The sequence below is a fragment of the Falco biarmicus genome, chromosome 2, assembly GCF_023638135.1.
Source record: "Falco biarmicus isolate bFalBia1 chromosome 2, bFalBia1.pri, whole genome shotgun sequence".
NCBI lineage: Eukaryota > Metazoa > Chordata > Aves > Falconiformes > Falconidae > Falco > Falco biarmicus.
The window spans coordinates 53,863,660-53,887,573 of NC_079289.1; the positions used below are offsets into that span (position 1 = coordinate 53,863,660).

The 23,914-nt window shown below is 41.5% G+C and overlaps 1 long non-coding RNA gene across 1 annotated transcript in view; it reads left to right on the forward strand.

The window, feature by feature from the left end:
• The window catches only part of LOC130145116 (uncharacterized), a 32,654-nt gene extending 13,023 nt beyond the window's left edge, over positions 1-19,631 (forward strand). Inside the window, exon 4 of the long non-coding RNA XR_008820379.1 lies at positions 4,703-19,631. This is a non-coding gene — a long non-coding RNA (uncharacterized LOC130145116). The remainder of the gene's footprint in view (positions 1-4,702) is intronic.
• Positions 19,632-23,914: the final 4,283 nt, after the last annotated feature.

Genomic DNA, 23,914 nt, shown 5'->3' on the forward strand with positions numbered 1-23,914 from the left:
TTATTGAATATAGCACAGTTTCTTCTCTACTTATCCAAAGGCCTATAACTGCTGTCATCCAATTGGGAAGCAGCTGGATTATACACCTGGATCCACTAGTTGGGAAATGTTCCTAGATTCCTCAATTTAGACAAGTCATTAATGTTAATAATACAAATTATGTTAATGATATGGGTGAAAAATTGGAAGTTTTAGAATGTTTTGTTTCTTCCTGCATGCCTTTTGTCATTTTTTGATCTTCTGCCATTGTGGTAACAGATGGTAAAAAATGACAGTATAAACATTAATTTTAATACTACATATTAAACTTTAATAGTTCTAACGATGTTAAGGTTCTTCACTGAACACCAGAACTAATGAAATCTGAAACAGAAATCTGTTCAACTTCATTAGACATCTTACACATAAATGCCCCGAGTTTGTTGAAGCAATCTTTCTAAAACAAGTGCTTAGGTTTCCTGGATAGTCAACAGTAAGGGTTTGTTTCACGTAAAAGTCTCAAGAGGGTGATTCTGCCTCTGTCAGTTTAATGAGAAAAGTTAAGCTAATTGGATTTCCTTATGGTATCTTCAAAAAAAACTAGCCTTCCTCATTGACTGTACAAGGAACACAGGTGCCCTGAGAGCAGTTCAGTAGCTTACAGGATGGGATTAATCATACCTAATTTAAACTGTTTAAAAGCTGATTGTCTAGTCTAAGCGTATTGCTTACATTTCAACTATGATCAACAGCAGAGGTAAGTCTTTCCTGGGATAATTCATCTCATCCTCTGGAGATGTCCGTTAGCTCCACTGACTATAGATACTGTACTGTGAAATAAAAGATTGTCAGGGAATGAGCTCAAACACTGGATACCTACTTACTCACACTACTTAATTATTTACTGTGTTCCTGGAAGTGCCTTGGATTGTTACAACTTGTTTTCTCCCAGCCAAATCCACTGTATAAGATGTGGATGCAATTAATGACATTTAAGTTGTTCAGTGAGCACCAGAATCAATTAAAATCTGAAGCAGAACTCCATCCATCTTTATTAAATATCTCACACCCAAGTATCATGTTTGTAGAAGCAGTCCTTGTCAAACAAGTACCTAAGTTTTCTGGAGAGCCGACAGTGCTATTAGTCATGGCTATTCAGTGCTACTCACATTCAGGGCTGGGGGCTTGTCCAGAGCTCTGTTTCATTCAGCACTACAGACATAACCTATATGACTAGTTTGGGTAAATAACTAACTCTCAGATGGCCGGTGCTGGTGAGGTATAACTCTTATCTAAGCTGCAGGTGGAAAGAAGTTGTCCAAGTCAGGTAAATTTCATTCTTTTACTGACAAGTTTGTAGCTGGCAGTGAATTAAGAGCCCTTCCCAGAGCTGGCTGGTTGGTTTGGTTTTTTCCCAGTGGTACACACACATCTCCAATCATACGTCTCTTTCCCCTCTGCATTCCCTGGCCTTTATGATGGGCTGAGTTCATGCTGCGGCCTTTCTTCTGTTGAGATTAATATGGTCTTCTCTTCACAAGTACCTATTGCTCTGAAAGCCATAAGAACTTACGTATTTTTGGTACTTGCAGCTCTCTGTCAAAAGTGACTGACATTCAGCAGTAAGTGACTGAAATTAAGTTAGTAGCATACACATTACCATACCCACACAGGGAGTCTTGTTTCTTAGGGGTTCATATGAAAACTTTTTACTAATAATCTGTAAAGGCAATAGCGATGTAATGTCCTGCTAAGTATTGCAACTGTTTTATTGTGGTAAAATAAGTACCCTTGTTCATTTTGGAAACTTTAAAAAGTGTTATAGATGTAACTATTAAAGTGACAGTAGTCGAGAATCTATGGCCTTTTGTTGGGAATGATGACTTTCTTTCTGGCATTTCCTCTTTACTGATAGCCGGTTTCAGGTATTTGTGAAGAAATAAGTGTTCTTTCATGATGCCTCCACCTTTTATGAGACTGCATGCACAGTTGCCCAGATAATTATCATGTCTCATGCTCACTTACTTATACCAGTATTTTTATAAACTGTGTTTATTTTGAAAGAATTGAAGAAAAAAAATTATTGGAATAGTAAAGCATGTTAAACATACAAAAATGTATCAGGCATTATATAATAAACATTTCCAAAAGTTATCATCATCCACCTCCACCTGTAGAGTCACAGGATGGGTCGTTCTGAAGGTTTTCTATATATATTCACTTAAGCTGAGTGTTTGCAAACTGTTACAAGTGACAGCCCAACAGGGTGATAATAGACTCAAACAGCAGCAAAATTTTTCCAAGAATTACAGCAAAATGAAAGCTTCATAAGTATAGTTGTTTTGCATATCACAAAACACACAAAAGCCCTGAAATGTGCTTTTCTCTCAGCTTATCATGCTGTGAGGTTACTGACTCTTTGAGACCTTTCAACTTCAGCTAGTGTCATTTATACCATTTCATAAGACCAAAGTCTGAAAATGTTGTAACCAGCTGCAAGCAACAATGCTTTAACATAAACAGATCGGAAAAGAATTTTTTTGCTTCCATTCCTTCCCATAAAACTTCTGTCTAAAACAATTAATTTTAAATTCTCCTAACTTCAGTTTCATGGTTTATTCTATGCTGGCTTTTATGTCTGGAAGAAATTAATATGAATCATTGAAATATTTCTTTCAAACAAAATTTTATGCCTTTCAGCAGAAAACCATGTTATAATCAAATCTAAAATAAGATGCACACCAATTTCAAACTTGGTCTTTATACTGGAAATCTGGGAAATTTTCTGTTTGGACTGCATTATCTGTCTAATTGAACTGCTTTCTGGGCAATGCAGACTGTGGTGAAAGGTGCCCTCTAGCAAGATGGCATTTCTAATTGACTCATCTGAACTGTAGCATCATTGCTGTCTTTCATTTGATTGGGTCATGGTGAGTACATCAGGATGCTTATGATCTTTAGGGAGGCTGGATCACCTTCCTAAATTTAGGATGTTATGAATTATGGGCTACAAAAGTGTCGCTTACATACTACCAACCAAATGAATTTCTTCCTGACATGGTCTGTTACTACAGAGACATTAGAGATGCTATTTTAAGTCACATGTGCAAGCTGCCGGGAGACTATAATCAGGATGAATAATCAGGTGGCATAGCAAATTTGGACTGTTGTATGGTACATTGAGTCCTCTATCTTTGTATTCAACTCTAATATTTTTTACTTACTAAGAAAATAAAATCTCCTTTCTCTTCACTTCCATTTAAATTCAGTTCATGTAGAAAAGTGGGTATACAGTTGCACTAAACTCTTGTCAGTTATGTGTAAGCATCAGGTACAGGATAAAACCTTGTAACTAGGGGCTGTTATAAGCATTATTATACTGCATCTGCTCTTATTTCAGAGCCTTGAATAAAGATAGAATGAAGTCTGTATTGCTAATGGTTTGTTGGTTTGTGGTTCATTTGCTAGTTCTCCCTTTCCAAAATATTGCTTGCATATTTTGTAGTCCCTGATTATGCAGAAACAAAACCACAGATGTATTACTGAGGTTTCCCTTTTCTATCTGCATACTCTCTTTAAGCATGTCCTGTGAAAAAGAACACGTCTTACCCATTCATTTCATAATCATGTTAGAGGTCTTCTGGAAGCAGCATTTTATGGTCTTTTTGTGATTCTCCTCAATCTCTTTGCCTTCCACTCTTCATTTCATTCTTTCCTTCATGCCTCCTATCTCATTGGCATGTCTGACTGCTGGCAGCACTGTCAAGTCATCCATCCTCTCGTTGCTCTGCTTCAGATCCATGATGCAATTGCTGGAGTGATTATCCAGCGGCCAAACCTTGGCTTGATGTTCCTCACAATGTCAAACCAGTCCCAAGTGGCACAGTCATACCAATGGTAGATACTTTGGAACAAAAAAGTTTTGTTGTCATTCTCCAGAAATACAATATGAAGACACATGAAATTCATTTTTGTCTTCTATCTAATCAAAATATTTCTGGAGGGAAAAGGGTTTGGGAAGTGTAATAAATAGGAGTCTAATTCCTGAGAATGGAATTAACACGGTCCAACTGTAGCAGTCTAAACCTGTAGCTGGCCTATACTAGTCATCCAGGCTTGTCTGTGTAGAGAAACAGGAACATCTAAGGGTGCTGCATGCCAGTTATCCTGGCTGTCTTAGAAGACAGGAGTCATCCATTTGAAAGACCATGCATCACTGGCTATAAAGGGAACTAGCTTATATTTCTAGTGGCATCTGCAACCTTAAAACAATGTTCTCCTTCAAGAACCAGTGGAGGAAAGGCTAATTATTCCAGACATCTTATATGAGTCTTGGGAAAAAATGTAACAGGAAGGCATTTCAAGTTAGAGTGACAGCAAAAGGAAGCTTGCTTTATCAAATAATTTCAGAATTCATGGATCTCTTACTGAGTTAAGAAAGCGTATTTTATCACTGTCCAGAAAACGGCTAGAGTGAGAATAATGACAGAGCAACTGCTACACTGGCAAGAGGCTGTTACATTATTCAAGGAGCCTGAGATAATACTGAGTGTATTTAATCACACTTTTCTTGTAATTTATTGTTTTCTAAGGACATAGCCATATACTTTTAAATATTTATATATTATTGTTGTTCTATATAAATATTGTTGTTCTTTCCATTAAAGCATTATTTTTCTCTTTAGTTTCATAATAATCTTGAACTACATTTTTCTTTCTCTAGACTGAACAGCATAGCTGAAAGAAATTAAAGGAAGTGGAGAAAGGACAAGCTTCTCAGTACCACAGCTACCCCCATCTGATGTAAAGATTGCAAGTTAGTAACATGCCATATTTTGTGTAATGCTGTCCACAATAATTTTAAAGAAAATCCCTTCTTTTTATGAGAATGAGGTTCCAAGCCGCTGCCATATTTTTCAGCCTGAACAATTTCTAACAAGTTATGTCATACCACATCTTCACAATCATTCAAGTTACAAAGCTACATATTCCCTTGCTTTAAGTGGAGCGATCTGCTCACCTCAATGTTCTCCACAACTGATCATAAAACTAACAATGGTAGGGCACCAGAAGGTCATTATTTCTGCCTCTACTCCTTTCTGGTAACATACCTTGAACCTCTTTATATTCTTTCTACAGAAGCATTCTGTCTGTATAGTCCTAGACTGAATCTGCAGTGGTATACTTGGACATGATTCAATATTCCCTTTTAAACTTTTAAAACTGTATGGTTTCCTCACTTCAATTTGAAGCTCTTCAAAATTCTTCTATATGCAGACATTAAGTACACTGATGTAGCAGCAATGATCCTGTTGCTTCAAACTAACAGTACTGTTGGTTCAAACTCTAGAGACAAAAAACCTGAAGAAAGATGGAGTGAAATGGGAATGTAGACACTAAGGAATTTGGAAGCTGTATCATATTTAGTCAGGGTTCAGATCAAATATAGTATATTATACGCCAAGTCATAAAAGAGTGTTGTTCAACAGGTGTCTGGAAGGAGTTTGAAGATCCACGATATATCACTTATTGTGAATGCCTACACACAGCGTTCACCTTTTGGGAACAAAGTGTGTTCAAAGGTACTTGTGGCTTGCAGGGCTGAAAGCTACTTTTTTAGATTAGATCTTGGTTGCTGATATGCAGCTATATGAACACATGCTATTTTGAGTGGAAAACAGAACAAAACATTTTGCCAGTATGCAGTAAATATGTCTCATGCAGTTTTAGGTATCTGCAAGACCTAAACTTAGGCTAATCAGCGTAGACTTCCTTTATAAGTAAAAGAAAGGCAAAGGCACTTTTAGGATTTTTTTATGGACTTCAGCATGTAAAAAGTTCACTCTAGAAGAAACTGTTCTTCTTTACTGCATAAAAAGGCAACCTAGATGTCTAGAGCAAGTGTAGATACCTACAGTTTACATAGATGTATTTAATAAGGTGAATCCCAGCAACAGTGTTGGAGCTGACTTCACCTGTGGCCAGCAAAGGTCTTGACTTATATTGGCTGACCACCTGATAGTAACTAAGTACTGGAATTGTTTCTCACTTAGTGACTGATGAGGAAATGGATTGGATTTCACATTAACTCTTGATATATTTTGGTGCAGGAAATATTTAACAGGTGGTTGGGGGTTTGGGTTTTTTTGTTTGTTTGGGTTTTTCTCATCTAGTTTGCAGGATGAACATGAGCAGATAGTCTTTATTAAAAACCCACAAATCTGGCATATATACAGCTAATGAACTTCACAAGAATATTAGGAGGTAGAGATAAACCCTATCTCTAGATTATAGAGAAAACTTAAGATAAATTCTGCACAGGGTGGCAAAAGATCAAGAGAAAAAAAAAAAAGATCAAGAGAAAAAATACTTGAATTTACCAAAAATTTGGGATGTATTAATGGCAACAAAAGGAATCATTCTGTAAAAACCAAACTATAGTACTTCCCAGTTTGTGCAGCAGGATAAAAAATGGGCAGTATAAAATTCACTGAGTATTCAAGATCCACATTGAAAAAGTAACTTTATGTGGCAAAACTTAATGTCTTCATATCTAACTATTAAATGTGTGAAATGGTATTGAATGTACTAAGCTAGGCTCCCTCGGTGCCAATCAGAAGGACCTATGCTCCTATGAATGAGCTAGACTATCTTGTACACTGAAGCAACATTTTGACAATAGACATGGAGGTATGTCATACCAGCACTATTCACTTATGTGGTAGTTCCTTTCTTTTTTATACTTTTTTCTTTTTCTCTCCAGAAAGCTGAGGATTAGATTCTTACTAGACTTAAGAACCCAAATCTCTCACTCTGTCTAGTCTCTGACCACTGACTAGTGGTGTAATAATGTAGCTTTAGCAACAGGCAGGAACCAGCAACCATATTGAATGATAGAAATCACGCTTGCAACCATTTCTGTTAAAGGTAGTGCCATCCATGTAAGTATTCTTCTGCAATGTAGCTGTGGAGACACTTTGTTTGTCAGTCTGAAGCGGTGGTAGACAGGACAGGTGACTAAATGATTTCCCCTGAACTTCAGTGTTTTCAGACTTCAGCATTTCAGCTACAGGAGCACGTCTGGCAGCAAAATGAAGATACATTTTTAGACTTCACCTTTATCTCTGATGGTGCTTGCAAGAACTCTATTTTATTATCTCTTGTTCCAAGCCAGTAAAGATAGGATCTTTATGTTGGACATCCAGGTTCCTTTCTGTGAAGCATGACCCTGAGAGGCCCCACGTTGTCTTTTGTAGCCAACTAAAATGTAACATGCCAAAAGCTAACATTAACATAATTCATGATATGGATACTTATAATCAACTCAACACTAACCACACTAACACTGCACGAAAGACCCCTCCAGAATTTGAGCCTTGCTGTAGCCTGGAGATATTAAGCCCTGGTGTACTGAAGCTGTGCAGTCCCACATATTCTGAAGCTTTAAGGGTTAATTTATTTCATTTGTCCACTTATTTATCCACAAGTAGAGATGACTCTAGCACTCTTATTTTCAGTTTCTGTTGAACAAATGTCAAGAGAAGACAAAACATGCTTTGAAAGTGCCATTCCGCAAAATGCTAAGTATGGACTAGAATCTGATTTGCCATCAGTTTTTACCAAGTACTTTAATAATGATCACATTGCATTGGATAAGGTAAATGTGGACTCGTGCTTGCATATCTAAACTTATATTTCAAATCAAAGAAAGCAAATTCATGATCATTAAATCGCAATCAGTCAAGCATCTATAACAACAGGCCAGATGTGCACTCACCTATTTAGCTTCTAGTTGAGCTACTGCTTGAAAATGAGAAATAGTCTAGAACAAGTAAAATGGTCAGGTTTCTATTCTAGTTTAAAGAAATGTGGAAATTATGTATATGCTTTGTGAGCATTTTTCTTCTGTCATCCACATGGATTCTTTCACCTCATTTCACTTGTATGTGGCCTTTAGATTCTGTAGCTGTAACTATGAATAAACAAACTCCATATTCTCAGGGTACAGCAAAGCATTTGATAGATCTTCTTTGGCAATAGTGGTAATTGTTTTCTTATTAAAGTCAGTTAATAGCACATGTCCGTCCCCCCCCCAAATAAAGAAACAGAAAGTTACATGCGTGAAATAAAAAACAGAAATTCTTCTCTATTTCAGCTTGTGGATGCTCAGGTATTGTTAATATTGATGCATAAGCCATGTGTTCTATTTTATCCATACAAAAAGGAGATGTTTCTAAGCATTCCTGGAGTCATCCAACAGCAACTTAGGGAACTGCATACATTTTCATAGTAGATCAGCATTTGGACATCTAAATTATCCCTTCAGTTTCTCAGCTTTTCCTAGCTGAAGATATGAATCTTGCTATTTGCTTTTCATTTTACATGTATTTATATGTAGCATCCAGTACGTGATGGAATACAATGTGCTTGAGAGTTATTTTTTTATTCTCTATCCATTTCAAGCTAGGTATGTATAAGGACAGACTATTCAAGCAGGCCGTCCAGCATGTCTGGGAAGCTCAGTCCTTAATGGCAGCCTCCAGTATCATAAGCAGCAGTCTTCTCCTGTTTTTCCCATTTTCAGGGTTTATAAGTTTTCATCTGTTATCAAGCTAGATATGCATATCCATATATCAATTAAATCATCATTTATAAGAGGTGAGACATCAATACCAAACAAAAGACATAAACTCACAAAGATGAAGAAACATCAGTCAAAACCTGAAATCATACTGAAAGCCCAAATTGTTAAGAAACCAAAACATTGATGCAAATAAGAAGTAATGTTCTTTTTTTATTTACATTCAGTTTTACAGCATATAGGGCTTCAAGTTTTATTCTGCATCCAGGAAGATAAGAACTTTTTAAAATGAAAATTGAACTATCATATGATTGAAAAGGCACCTAAAAAAAAACTCCTACAAAAATTGTTGTATTTGGGAAGCCATGGAATAAATCAATGAGACAGCACACCGTACACATTTCAAATTCAGCTTTACTTAGCAGCAGTTTGTAATTGGAGAACAGTTAATTCTCAAAACCATGGACTGAAAACACAGTGAATTCAGAGAAAAGCCATAAGTAATTTCATACAACATCTTCCATACATTTCAAGGAAGTAGGTAAACCAGAAATGATTATGTAAAAGATGCAGGAACAAGAACAGCAAACCTTACATATGGGAAATGAAAATACATATTGGAAAATTTACCGTTGAAAACCTTGAAAAGTAGAGATTTGTTGATACTAAAAAATTCAAGGATTTCAAAATAAACAATATGAAGACACCAGGAAAAGTAGCAGCATCAACAAAAAGGGCTAAAGGTGTTGAGACAGTAGATGATTTTTGGTGATGTAAGGAAAGATGACAAAAATAAAAGGACTAAAATAGATAATTCTGTTTACTGACTTTTAAGGTCAGGAACTTGCTTTTAACCTCCATGCTTGCTATGAACGTAGCACTTATTTGTTCTGCAGAAGATTCATTATAAAACAATGGGGAAGCATATGCTGGTTTTGAACTCAAGGAGAATATCAAAGCAGAATGTCATAAAAATAGGCTGTTTGTAAAGGTCAAAACATTTGAGTTAAGAAGACAAAAATATATTTAACTATTTGAATATAAACTTTGTTTACAGAAATTTATAGCAATTTCTGTATGTGAAAGGAAAAACCCCACCATTAGTACCTTCTGAAAGCCAATGCTCTCATAATGTCTTGTGTCTTTAAGTTTAAATGTATATATGCATATGCACATATATAATTTCCTGAACAGATTACTTTGGAATTTGGTTTCCATAAAGCTACAGCATGGCCATCTGAAAAATTTCCATCCGTGTATCATCGTCTTTTCAGAGAACAGTAGAGGTTAATGTTTCAGTGTGTGTATACATCTATGTTTGGTGTTGATTTTATTTGTATATATTTGTGTTGGAGACCCATAAATGCTGTCATTGTAGCCCATTTGATGCATCTAGCCCATTCTATTTGCCTTCGATAGCTGGCAACAGATGTTACAACTTGTAACAGATGTTGTATTTCCTGTACATTAAAGTAGAACTGGTGCTGAAGAAATCATCAAAACAGAAAGAGAAGGTAGAATCTGCCATTCCCAAAGAACATTTATTGAGATCCACAGGTCTGGATAACAGCACATGCCAAGGGAACTATTTAGCTTTCTGTTGTCGATCTCTTTATAACAGACTGTAGCTCAGTTCTAGCCTAACATTCTCATCTTTGTTTCCTATCTGGTCACCTCTGCTGTTTTAGTTTGGTTGTCCCATAGCATGGGATTTTTGATAGGATCATCTTGTCTCATTGTTTTACCACACTATAATCAGAACCAAGAATTCATAATTGTAATACAATTCCAGTTTAACTAATTTATTGGGCTTCTGCTGAGGTTGGAAGTTTTGGGCAGGGTTTTTTGGTATTTGTTTGGGGTTTTTTTTGTAGTTGTTTTTTTTTTCTTTCACTTGTATAAGGACAAATAATTAAATGCTGGTTTTTTAAAACAAAAACCTGTAATTAAGTGGGAAATTTCTAGAAGACACATTTCAACAGAGTTTTCCAAAGAGCTATCTCCTCATTCTTCCTCTCCCCCCAAATCAGCATACTGGAAGTATGCATTTGTTCTGTAGTAATGAGAAGTTAATTTACAGTTTCTTCATTCCTTATTTGGAGAAATCTATATGAAGAGGGGAAATTATTTTTGGTCTAGGAACATATGGGAGAAATGGGAGAAATCACATCTCACATTAACCATGATCTTCTAACTCAGAATAAAGACAAAGATACTAAAGAGGAGCTATCTGATCATCTTTGTATCTTTTGAAAGTATAGTTAAATAGCATCACATTTCTCCCATTGTTCTGTCTAGTTCTCCTTATTATTGTGATTACATCTTCAACATTCTTATTCTCTTCTGTTGTCTATGCAAGTTGATTTCTCAGTTTGATAGAGCATAAGGACTTGGGCTGTAATTCACTTTATATTGTCAATATCAGTTTGACTACACCCTCTTCTACATTCCAGAAGGAATTTATTATCTTCAGTCTTGCATTTGTTGGATCAAGTTGCTAGATACCATAAGGTGTTAAAAGTCTACTAAACTTCTTCTATTGATAAATCTGTTTCACAGTTACTGCCCAGAAAAAGCTATTGAGAACAGTCAATGTTATACTAAATACTTTGCTTAGATACTGGGTTGTGGAAAAAAATAGAGCGTGCAACCTTTTTTGGAAAAGCGGTATCTTAAAATGGTTTAGATTACAAATTTCAAAAAAACCAATTGTTTGTATATATTGTCATTATTTCATATTGCTTATGCTTCTTATTCACAAAACTTTGAACCTCAGGTTCTCAGTTCAGGGGTCCTAAAAAGCTTCTATCTTACTGTGATAAAAAGTAAACCTTTTTGCAGCATAGGTACATTTCAAAACCCAAATATACCCAGTTCCTCCTATACAAATGCAAGAGTTTAAGTTCAGATTACTTTTAAGCTGTTAATATTGCTTGTCTGCTCACCAGAAAAACTTACTGGAGGAAATTGACTGGTTTAACTGACCAAAGCTGAAATAATTTTGTAAAAATAAAAGGTATGGATAATTTTCTGTGCTGCATTCATCAGAGAAAAATGAGACAGTCTCTAAAGAAAAATTCTGCTTTCTAACCACAATTATCACTGCAGATTTCTTGTCATCAATGTAAGTTTATCAATAACATATGCATACACGCATTGTGAAAATATATTTTTGTATTTTTCATTTCAACATTACATCAAAATACCATTTTCAATCTCCAAGACTGAAAGGCACAATCAGACATGCTGATCATATCAGTGTGCAAAGACAGCTGTGTGATAAATATTCTAAGTAAATTTCTGAACTTCATAATAACAAAGATGCTGTGGTCAAATTGTTGTGCTCAGATTTCTGAATAATTCTTATTTGGACACGCAGGGAGGCATTGAGTGTATTCACACCCCGACATGATCAATCAGGAGCAGGGTGCTTAGCACCTTGCAAGTTACTGGTGCTCAGCACTTTTGGAAGAAAGTGCACTTTTGCAAGTGTGTCCACAGGGTACTATGATGCAGCATGATGCTGCAATACCTAAAGTAGCTGTTACTAACTTAGTTTGTGTACCAGAAACAGTACTTCCACGTTCATTATGCCTGGGCTAATTATAGGGCTGAAAAGTCTTTTGAGGGAAAACCCTAGAAAGTGTGATGCACCTGGAAGGAGAGAAGATGATGGAATAAAATAAAATCAGAAAATATTTTGAAGATAAGTAGAGGAAGTATAATTTGAGACTTTTCTTGACAACTTTTTTCATTGAACACCTCTTATCTTACAAGGTGGAGCAAGATTTGTTCATTTTAATTCATGGGGGGTTGTTGGTTTTTCTTTTAAAAAAAAAAGAGGCCAGGGTATTTTTTGATAATTAGCATTTGATCAGAGCTGAAAATATAGAATATAATATTGTTTCTCATGTAGGGAAATGGTGCAGCCAAGGTTAAAAATAGCTTTACCGTTGCTCAAAAGGAACATGACTAAGCTGAATTAATGTGTAATTCTACAAAACATTTTTTAAAGGTGTATCTAACAGTCATAACTCTTATATGTGTTAAGGACTAAAATAATTTCTTAGAGAAGGATGAGATATTTTTATTTCTTTCTCTTCACAAAAATTCTAATTTTACCTCTGCATTTGTTTTGTATTTTTCCCATTTAAATCATAATGTTAGGTTAAAGTATATCAAATTATTTGGCACACCAGCCAAATTATTTAGGGCATTTTTAATTTTTAGTGTATCATTCCATGACAAAAAGAAAGATGCCAGATTTCTTCACTGTGTAATGTCTATAGCTTTTTTCATTTTAATAATTCTGAGTGATCATAGTCTACTTATTGAACTTAACACTACTGTCATATTTTTTATTGTGAAAATGACCAAACAACTGAAGCTGCAACAACTCATTTTCAAAGCTGCTTGATATCTCTTTTCACATGCACACGTGTAATGCTGACAATTCATCATTATTAGCTTCATTTTTTAATATCCCAGTTAAGATTAACAGTTGTAACACATTGCTGTGCAAGTTTCTAACTTTACAAATGTGCTTTCTTTAAGAAAAATCATCACTTGAAATTTACATAGTTAAATTTTCCTAAATAAAAGGATGAAGATAGCAAATGTAATTGTTTGCATAAAAGTTTGAGGGTATTTTTAATCTTAAAGTAGTGGCTTGTGATTGTTGAAATATATGAAACTATGCTGTTGGTTTATTTCCTGAAGAAGCAAGCAGCTTTTACAAATTAAACTCATTTAACAGCTCTGTTGACAATGACAACAAAATTGGGAAAAATATACCACTATCTCTCATGGACACTTTTTTCCTTCAGGTTTAACGAATAAGGATTATATCAAACAGATCTTGTTAATCAATAGTGTAGATATGACACGGATGATATACAAGAAGCAGATCCACTGAGTAAGCAGTCTATTTCTACAGTCACACTTCACACTGTAAAATAGATTGGTCAAATTCAATCCTATTGTAACGAGAACTCCCTGGCAGTAGAGTTTTGCTTTCTTCCACTAAAACAACAGGCTCTCTCATCATTTTGGAAGACATGCATAACATACTAAAAAGAAAAATTTTAAGCCTATGTTTAAAAGATATTATTTGCCACAGAATTTCAAGGAGTCTCTTAAAGCAAAACAATTAACAATATGTTTGAATAAATTACATTTGTTTAAATTTAATTAAGGCATATTATGGCATTTAATAAAAATATATCTGTCCTCTCAACATGCAAGTTTTCTGCGATTTCTGAATTTTTAATTTTCAAATACTATTTCTTGGATCCTTCAAAACAGCATTTGTTCATTATAATTATATCTGTAGTTTCGTTCACTCCATACATTCATATTTGTAATTGTTCCTATATTTTGCTATTTTCAGATAAAATTATGAGATTAAAAAGTGTGGATTTATTTTGTTCTGAAAACCCAGTAAGATCTAGATTCAATTTTTTTCAAATTTACTCTGCTAATAAACACCATATGTAAAGGGCACGAAAGTGACTTGTAGTATCTGAAAGCTTGTGGAACGTGACATTTGTTTTGCTGTAGTTCAATATTTTAAGTTGCATGCTACAATTTGGCACAGCTCTTGAACACACATATGATATTCAGTTAAGATGAATCTCCGTTCATGAAAGAATCTGGACTAGCTTCTGCTGTCTGCAGACTGTACTGCAAAAATGTAACTGAGACACAGCAGTGATGTGCACAACTGGAGAAGGGTTTGCTGACAAAAGGTGATAAAATTTGCCTAAATGTAGTTGAAAATACATCTTTATTTGCTACCGATACATACGCATCTATCTGCACAACTAGACTGCATGCCTAAAATATGTGTCACAAATGGTTGTCAAACTCATTAATCAAAGGTGCTGACACTGAACCACTTTTTCTCCTTTTTCTCCACTCTGCTACTGCAAATGTTAGCGGACCTGATAGCTCTTGTCCAAGCCTCCATCTCTGGCAGACATTGAATTACCTTTTCTACTGAAGCAATGTGAATCATAGAAAAGGAGACATGCAAAATGGCAAGTTGTGTGTTGTCAGCACAGTGACAGCATCTAGTTCAGTATCTCATTTCTAAACTTCTCAGTGGTTTCCCTACCACTTTGAGTAGGAGGAAAAAAGAGCAGGTAAGGAATAGTCATAGAATTAGGCAAAAAGTTGTCACTCTACACTTACTGAGGGTGTGGGCTAGTCAAGAATACCTTCCAAGCAACAGAGCATTCCTCAATTCAAGTCAGGTGAACTGAAACATACAGACAACTTGTTATTTGCAACATCTAGTGAAAATCACCATTAGAATAATAAAAATATTTTTAGTTCAGTGCCTGAAGCCATCTAAAATGGGAATTAAGCAATTCAGAAGCATTTCCTCTTATGAAAGGTCCTATCATCCTCTCTTCTAGAACCAGTGTATTCAACACAGCTTGTAACAGTTCTAAATTCTCACAAGTTGATGACCTGACAAAAGGATATTCATCTATGTGCACACTGATGTCACCAAGAGCCTTCAGTCTCACTAACACAAAGCTAGAGAAATCTACAGTCTTGACCAAATACTCCACAGTAGACTATGGCAAGCTGAACGCTTATGGCGTGACTACCATTTTTTATTGGTGTATACATGCATCCACACATATGCTTATTTTAGTATAGTATTTTAAGCACAGTCCCATAATGAAGGATGGAGTCACCTGTGGCCTTCGATATATATGTATGAACAGCCATCCACTTGAATTTACTGTGACATTTCTCACTAACAAGAGTGAGTGCTTTTGAAAGTCTGCACACAGCTAGCCCAGATGCCCAGGTGATGCTGAAAAGAATGAAATTACTGTATTTCACTGCACTAGAGTAAGATGGTTGAACTAAAGCTACATTAAAAGGGGAGGAAATAAACACCTGAAGTTTGTTCCTACCTTGACTAAGGTCTTAAAATTATTTAAAATAAGGAGATACAGTTGCATGTATATCCTTTTCATCTATACCCTTCTCACAACTCCCTACCTCAGAAAAAGGGACGGTTGCATCACAGGGCTTTGCAGGAGCTGAGGATGGAGAGGACAAGAAGGACAAATCATCTGCAGAAGTGCAAATTAAAGGTAGGGAGTGACATGATGGAGAGCATGCAGCTCACAGAGGCTGGCATGCACTTCCAGATGCACCCCTAAGGAGGGGTTGTCAAAGGATGTCTTGGATGTGTAACAGTCATTGCCCATAGAGATGCAAGCAATGAGTGGAAGTATAACATTTAATACTGCCTGTTGTCTGTGAACAGATGTTTGTTAAGTCATCTCAGTCCATTGTGCAACCCTAATATTCAGGACTCTGGTTGGACAGCAGAGTTTGGTCAACAAAGTTGTCAAATGCTTCAAGAAACATTAGCATTGGCTCCTCTCAGGCATTACTTTGGTCCTGGTGCCATGTGGTGCTTTACTCATTGACTAACTTCAGGGTCAAAGGCCACCAACAGAACAGGGATCTCAGAAGGACCTGAAGTACAATTTAACATCAGTTCTGCAGATTCAGAGGACAGCCAGAAGCATAAAATTCTTAAATATAAATATGAAAAAGTTTACAGATATTTTTCTGAAGAATATCTATAATAATATCTACAGGTGTTATTGTAACATTCAAAAGATCCCACTGTGTCTTAGTATTCAGCCAATGCTCTCACATGAACATATAGTGTCTCTGAAATCCCCATTCTTTTCACTACTCATAATTTTACCTTCATTACACAGTTAAGTCCCTCTTCCACACTAATTCTCACTCTCCCTCAGTCTATTTCTCATTATATTCCCAAATCCTTACAGTACATGTGTTGTCCCAGTTCTTCCATATACTGTTTTCATCATTTCCACTCCTTCGTTATTCATCTTCATTCTCTAATTAATCGAAGAGACGGGTAGCTGTATGAAGCATAAGGGTTAGCTAACCCAGGCAACAGAATCCCCCCAAAATAACGTCTCTGTAACTGCACATATTCCAGTATTGTTCTTACATACCTGTGAAGGTATATTACATAATTATATGCGTTAATGCACCAGGATTCATTCGTATGCAACAGTGGAAAAACTATGCCATGAAGTGTGGAGAGGGGATTTTGGGAAAGGGCACAACAGCCATTTTGTTTTAGATCTCCTGGCATGTTCTTTATTTAGCCTCGATAAAGCACCATGAGGCTTGAAACCATGCTCTTAGTCATTTTGAATGTTCACAGAGCAGAAAAAAAAAAAAAAAAGAAAAAAAAAAAGCACATGCTTTTTGCATGGATGCAATGGGAACAGAAGGCAAGAATTACATCTACCAGTACCTAGAAAGTCTACGGTATGGATGGATTTATTGGACATTTGTAAAAACAGTGTCAGAGCACAATTTTATCCTGGAAAGATCCTGTCCCCTATCACTCTCAGGCTTTTCCTCCCTCTTTTTTTGAGCCTCCTCTTTAGCATCTTGTTCTTACTTTCAAACTACTTCTTTTTAAAGACCACTCTTACACTGTGCTTCCCCCCCCCCCCCCCCCCCCGTTTTTACATTCAATTTGTTCAGAAGTAAATCCCGTGGCTTCTCCTATTTTCCAGCTGTTTAGTGCATGCTACCTCTCTCTAGACTGAATATTTAAGAGAGCACAGGGAACTTAGGTACTGAGAAAAGGAAAGGCAGTGAACAGCTTGAAACAGTAAGCAGTGTGAGAGTTTCAATAGCCGAGAAAGTAAAATTGTGAGACAGAGGACGGCGTGGTTTAAGACGAAGCAGCTTATTTTCAGTCCTCCTTTTCCCAGCAACACGTTTGCTTCCTATAGCTAAGTCTGGATTGCACTAACAGTACCATCTCTCCAAATTATTTCGGAATAGCCCAATATCCTAAGAAGGAGTATTTCTGTAAGAGTTTCTCATCAGCATTCTCAAGAAACCTAGAGAACACCTTGCAGCAAAACCTGGATCCCTAAAAATCACATAAGCAGATGCTTTTGGCCAGTTTAAGGGGGTGGGTGGGGGGTAAGAGTCCTTCTGCCTGTGCCCAGCCACTCCACCCTCAGAGCACGCAAATCTTGAGCCACAGAGGACAGAGGTAAGAGAAACACTGCTGTAAATTTAACACTTTCCAGTTATAAACATTCCTTCTTTCCATGCCGCTTCATCTCTGCAGATGCTGAAATATACCTGTGAATTAAGAGATTTCTATACCTCAAATGAAACTGATGGACAAAAGGAAACATTTTTACAAGTGAAATGAATAGGCGAAGTCTGTGCAAACACAGATCTGCAGATAGGATAACATTATAAACACCAGGAAATAAAATCAATGGTTGAATGACAACAGTACCAAACTCCCCAAAAATAATGGTCAGCTATAGCTGTTTAACTGCCTGTGACTGAGGACTCTATCTTGTTATAACTCAACTCCCAACAGAGTACATGCCTCCTTCTAAATATAAGTAATCAAAATCATGATTTGTGTGTACTTGTGTATGATAAAACCTGCAGGAATTAAAGGCTTGATTAAAAAAACGGTATGACTGGAAAGTGTATTTTAATCCTAAAAACAGAGAAGTCTCTCTACACCACTTTGTTTGCTGTGTTGTCAATTCTATTTAGCGTTCTTGAAACTTAAGTGGAATAACAAGAATTAGCTCTGAAAAATCAGTTAATTCCAAAATGTTTTGCTTTTAGACAAGTCTTTTTTGAAAAAAATTGTAACTGGCTCATGCATTAGCAGTGATAAGTAAATATAAAATGGCATTTGGGTTTTTTTTCATCCTGTTTTCCTCTTTCTGACTGAAATCTACTAAAGCCGTCACCTCTGCTAAAGATGAAGTTTGTAAATTTCTGAAATAATAATACAATTTTTTTAAAAAATATTTTTTTTAAAGTTGGGAGTAAAACGCCAAACTAGAGCACCTTCTGTTGGTCTGTCACTAATCAGTTGTTATTTTTTAGAAACAAACAACCCTAAAATCACCCAAAAGAATGTTGCAAACTTTTTTTTAATAATTCTCACTCCCTTTAGTCTAGGAACTGCAAATGGACAAGGAGCTGGCATCCCTACTACATATCTCATTAAATAATGATGTTTGTTTAACAAACTTATGGAAGTTTTTACTTCTGATTTTTTTTCTTTTCTTTTTGGGGGAAGCTTGCTAAATTAGCTAGTTCCTAAGATTTCTTAGTAGCATGTGACTTGAGTGATGTACAAAAAATACCGATTTATTCCATATTCTTTATAACAACTAAAATAGAGAAGACTGGCCTTGGCTAAGGTGTCAGCCTTGGCTTAGAAAGATCTGTTCTGCTCCTTATTCTTACTCTGTTACGAGGGAATAGTAATTGCCATGTCACAGTGTGCTGTGAAGGTAAATATTGTGATAAATGTAATGTACAGCTACCGTCGTAAAGAAAAATAAGATGGGCAGCACTCTCATAAAGGACCAACAGATGAGTTAGCACATGCTAAAGGAGAGTGGCCTTAGGGCCTCCATTTCTGAGTATTTTCTGCAACCTACGAAACAGTGTTCACTGCTTAAGGAACTTCCACTTTAAGGAAATTCATAGTTGTGTCAGTTTTCCTCTTTGGAAATCTGTTCACTTAGTGGAATCTACTCCCAAGTATTCAAAGAAAGTTAGCCATAGGAGAACCCACTAGAGCTCTGAAACACAAAATTCAGCCACATGCGTGCTCATGGATAACCCATGTGCCCAGGGGCTTTATGAAGACCATTCCACTGGTTTCAGTGGAAGCCAGACTGGATCCTAGAAGCTTCTGGATCTGTCAAATACTACATTTAATTTTCTTCATCAATGCCATGTTTCTTCTAGGTGTGGTGAGAGGAACACAGACACCTAGGTCCTGAATTTAGTGTATCCCTTCTGTTGCACATGAATAAAGTCACAGGAAAAATATCAGTCTTGTATTCTTTCTCACGCTTTTGTTGGCTCAGAGCACAGTTTCGTATAAAGTGATGCTACTTTCCCTATCACTTAACTTAATCTAGATTCTGAGGAGACAAGATACTTGCCCAGCTCTGCGAAAGCAATCTGGAATCTTTTGATATGAGAAACAGATTTAAATCTTACCTGTTCAATCAGCAGGACTATTGCCACCAACTTTGGTAAGGCCTGGAGTTCATCCAAAGCAGTAAGAACAAAAATATGCTTATACTTGCAGCTTATTGATTACTTTTTGTTGGCCTTTTTGCCAAAAGTTACAAGAGAACAGAATGAAAGGACAGAGAAAGAAAAAAAAAAGGGGAAATAAAGAGAAGGGGTGGTAGAGGTGGTAAATCGGGTTGAGGAGTGAGAAAGGAACATCAGCTGCATGGGAGAATAACTTCAGTATTACTAAAATACAATACAAAGACTACATTTTGTACTACTGTAGTTTTAAAAAGCAGTTTTTTCAAACTTAAAAAAACTTTTTAAAAAAGGTTTTCAGTTCAAATGGTCCTTTATCAAGTATAGTATTATAAAATAAATGTTTGTGTATATCAGTAAATATTTGAGCTAAAAGAAAAAAAAAATCCCAAACTAGAGGATGTGGATGAAAAAACACAAACAGTCAACTTCCAGGACATTTGACATCCCATATACATGCTAAAAAAAAAAAAAAAAGAAAAAAATACCCTCAAGTGTATTAGTTATTGAAGGCTCAAACAAACGCAGCAAAGCTACCTAAAAGATGATGATGCAGTTTTAATGAAATGTAGTTATAAGCTTAGGAACAACTAGCGATGTATTCTGAACAACTACAAAACAAACCAAACTGGGAACAGGCACACTTTTCCTGCTATGTACTGAAGGTAACTAGAGTAACTGATAAAAGCAAACACTCTGCTGCCTGCAGAAATCATTGGAATGGTACGACAACAAACAAAACCTCAAAGCGCTTTGGAAATGGTAAATTCATACAATTTTTCTGGTTGTTTTATTCGGAAGAATAAGTGATTTCTCCATCTGTAATAACATAAGGAACTGTAGAAATGTCCATCTGCAAGTATTGTCGTTGTATAAATCACTCATAACTAAAGGCACTTTCACCTTTTACAATACGAAATGAGCCTTTGTAAAAGCATCACCTATGTAATGGAAAAAAAGTAGTTTGATCTCTTTTTCTATCTGTTCCGAGTCCAGAAAACCGCGGCGAAAGCAACGATGAGAGAGGGCCATAGAAAACCTAGTAATTCTTTTCGCACACGTCACTGAACACAGTTCCCCCCCCCGCCCCCCATCTACGCAGCTTCGCCACAAAGAGCATCCCACAGGTCCCGGCACTGCTCGCCGCGCTCCCGCCGCACCGCGCTGCCGCGGCCCCCGCCCGCGCCCCGGGAGGCCGCCGGTAATGGTGGCTGCAGGAAGGGCACGGCGCGAGGGGAAAGGCGCTGCCGCCGGGAGGCGGCCGGAGCCCCGCAGCCCACCTGGGCTCCCAGGCGGGAACGGCGAGGCACGGGTGGGACCGGCGGCCCGGCCCGGCCCGGCGGGACCGGGTGCTGCCGCTCGCCCACCCGCCGGCCCCCGCTCGCGTCCCGCCACCCGGCTCTCCCGCCTCCCTTCGGGCCAGGCGCAAGTGCAGCAGCTTCCCTCGGACAAGTGCAGCCACGCGCGGGACCACCCCCCACCCGCTCCGCGGGGGCCGAGGACGCGGGCGGGGGCGGGCCGGCAGCGGTGCCCCCCGCGGTCCCACCGGGCGCAACTTCGCGGGGCGGCGGTGACGGGCGGGCCCGGCCCTGCCCTGCCCCGCCCGCCCCCCGCGGCCAGGCCTCCCCCCGGCCCTCCCGCGAGCGCGGGGCCACCATGTGCATCCCCCACCCCGCTCCTGCCCTCCCCTCCCCTTCCCCACCGCCTGCGCAGGCAGGCTGCGCGCGGCACCGCCAGCCCCCAGCGCGAGCCCTGCGGGAGCCCTCGCACGGCGCGGCGGGCGCCACGCTCCCCCGCCGCGGCCCGGCACCCGGCGGAACGGCGGCGATAAAGTTTGCGGCGGCGGCGGTGCCCGGGCGGGCCGGGCGGCGCGGCGCAGGCCGGGCGGGCGGCTGGCTGGCTCGGTGCATGCCTGGTGTGTGGATGAATCGCAGCAGGCGGTGGCGGCGGGCGGGGGCGGGGGGCCGCGGCCGGCGATTGGGCGGCGCGGCGCTCGGAAGCACTTTGTTTTCTATTCTAATGAGGGCGGAGCGGGGCTTGTGGATATTTACGTTGAGGCGGGAGCCGCCGCCCTTCATTCACCCACATGGTCCCCGAGCCCGGCCGCCGCTGCCGCCAGGACCTGCCTTCGCGCCACTTCCCCCCCTCCCCCCACCCCCCCATCCGCCCCGCCGGGGAGCGGCACGGTTCCCTGCGGCCGGCCGCGCCGCGCGGGGCGCCGGGGGCCGCGGGCGGAGGGAAGATGGTGGCGGCGGCCGCCGCTGGCTGGTGAGTGTCGCTGCCGCGCGCGTGTCGCTGACAGGAAACCTGTTGTGAGGCGCCGGCGGCCGCCCGGCGCGGGGGGCGAGCCCGGGGAGGCAGCGCGGCAGGGGGCGGGCGGCGGAGCGCGGCGCGGAGGCAGCGGCGGCGGCGGCGCGGGGGGTGCTGGCGGGCCGCTGTGAGTGGCCGGGGCGGCGGGAGGGGGTGTGGGTGGGCGGTGGGGGGGGGGGGGGGAGCGGGAGCAGGGCGCATGGCAGCGGCCGCCGCGGCGGCGGCGCCTCCCGAGCTCGCACACGGGGCGGGAGGGGCCGGAATGAGGGAGATTTGAAAAAGCGTGCGCGCCGCTCGCTGCTGCAGTGAGTCCCGCCGCCCCCTTCCCGCCCCCCACCCCCCCCAACGCGCTCCGGGCCCGGGGCGGCCTGCCGGGCCGGCGCGGGGAGCGGCCGGCGGCGGCCGAGCCCCCGGGGCGGGCAGGGCGGCGCGCGGCACAATGGCAGCTGCCGGGGGTGGGAGCGGGCAGGCGGGGGCTCGTGCCCCCCGCGGGGGAAGGCCCGTCCGGGAAAGTTTGCGCCCTGCTCGCGGTGGCTGCGGGGGGGAGTTGGCGGCACCAGAACAAAGCCGCACGTGGGGCAGAGGCCGCGGCGGCGCGAGGGATCCGCTCGCCGCCCACGCCCAGCTCGGGGAACGGCAGCGGCGGTAAAAGAGGCGGCGGGCGGGGAGGGAAGGGCGGGGGGGCTCTCGGGGAGTTCCCGGTGGAGGCGCTTTGTGCTCCGCTGGCCCCCGGGGGAGGGGGCGCGGGGCCCCGGGGAGGGGGCAGCGCCGCGGGCTGCTAGCGCGTCCCGGGCCCCTCCGCATGGGCTTTTGTTCGCAGGAGGGGCGGGGGCGGCGGGCCCTCCTCTTCCCCCCACCCCCCCCGCCCGCCCGCCTGCCCCGCTCCGCTCTTTCCTCGCCGGGGCGCGGGCGGCCGGTCGCGGGCTCCTCGCCTCTCCCGGGCAGGCGAGCGGGGAGCGGCGGCCGGGCCCAGCGCCGCCGCCGCCGCTCGGGAGCCGCGGGCTTCATTACGAAATCGGCGCGGCGGCAGCTGCGGGGCCTCGGCGGCGCCATGTTGCTGGGAAGGGGGAGGAGGCGGGGGACATGGCGGCGGCTGCGTGCTGGGGCCGATTGTTCCCTGTTAGGCCCGGAGCCGCTTCCCCTCCCCCCGCTGCGACTCCCTCGCGGCCTGGACGGTCCCCCGGAGCGGGCGGGCGCGGCCTTTCGCCCCTCCGCCCGGCCTGCGGTGCTCGGCGAGCCCGGCCGGGCGGTTGGGGGCGGGGGGGGGGGGTGGGGGGGCGTCACGCCGTAGCCGGGCTGTGACCTCCGCGCTGCTGGCGGCGGCGCCCCCTGGCGGGCGCAGGGCACGCGGCCGCCCCTGTGTTCTCGCAGGAGCACGTGCTGCGCCGTGAGGGGAGCGGGCCCGGGCCGGCCTGCGGCGCCCCCCGCCCCGGCCTGCCTGCGTCGGGCCGGGCTGCCGGAGCGGCGGCGGCTGGGCCGCGGGGGTCTCGGCTGGGCGGCGGCGGGGTCACTTCTCGGGGAGCGGGTCAGCCCACGTGGGGGGCTGTCGCACGGGGCGGTTTCTGGCCGCCTGAGGGGGTACCGGGGCGTTCGGCGCCCTCCCCCGTGGTGGAGCGGGGATGGCGAGCCCCGGCCTCCGGGAACTTGCTCGGTGACTTTGTTCTCTACTCGGCAACAAAAAGCAAATAATTTGGTGGGTTTTTTTGCAGTATCGACACGTGCAGCAGGAAATAATGAAGCGTTCTGTGGATGCTGCAGCAGTGTATTTGTGGAGGAAGTTACTTTTTACGGGAAATGGTAAGTTTTTAAAATTCATAGTAGTTTACCTTTTAAAAAGGTAGAGGCAGAACCAGTGCTTTTGAAGATGAGCCTGAGACTTCGGTTAGGAGCACTGAA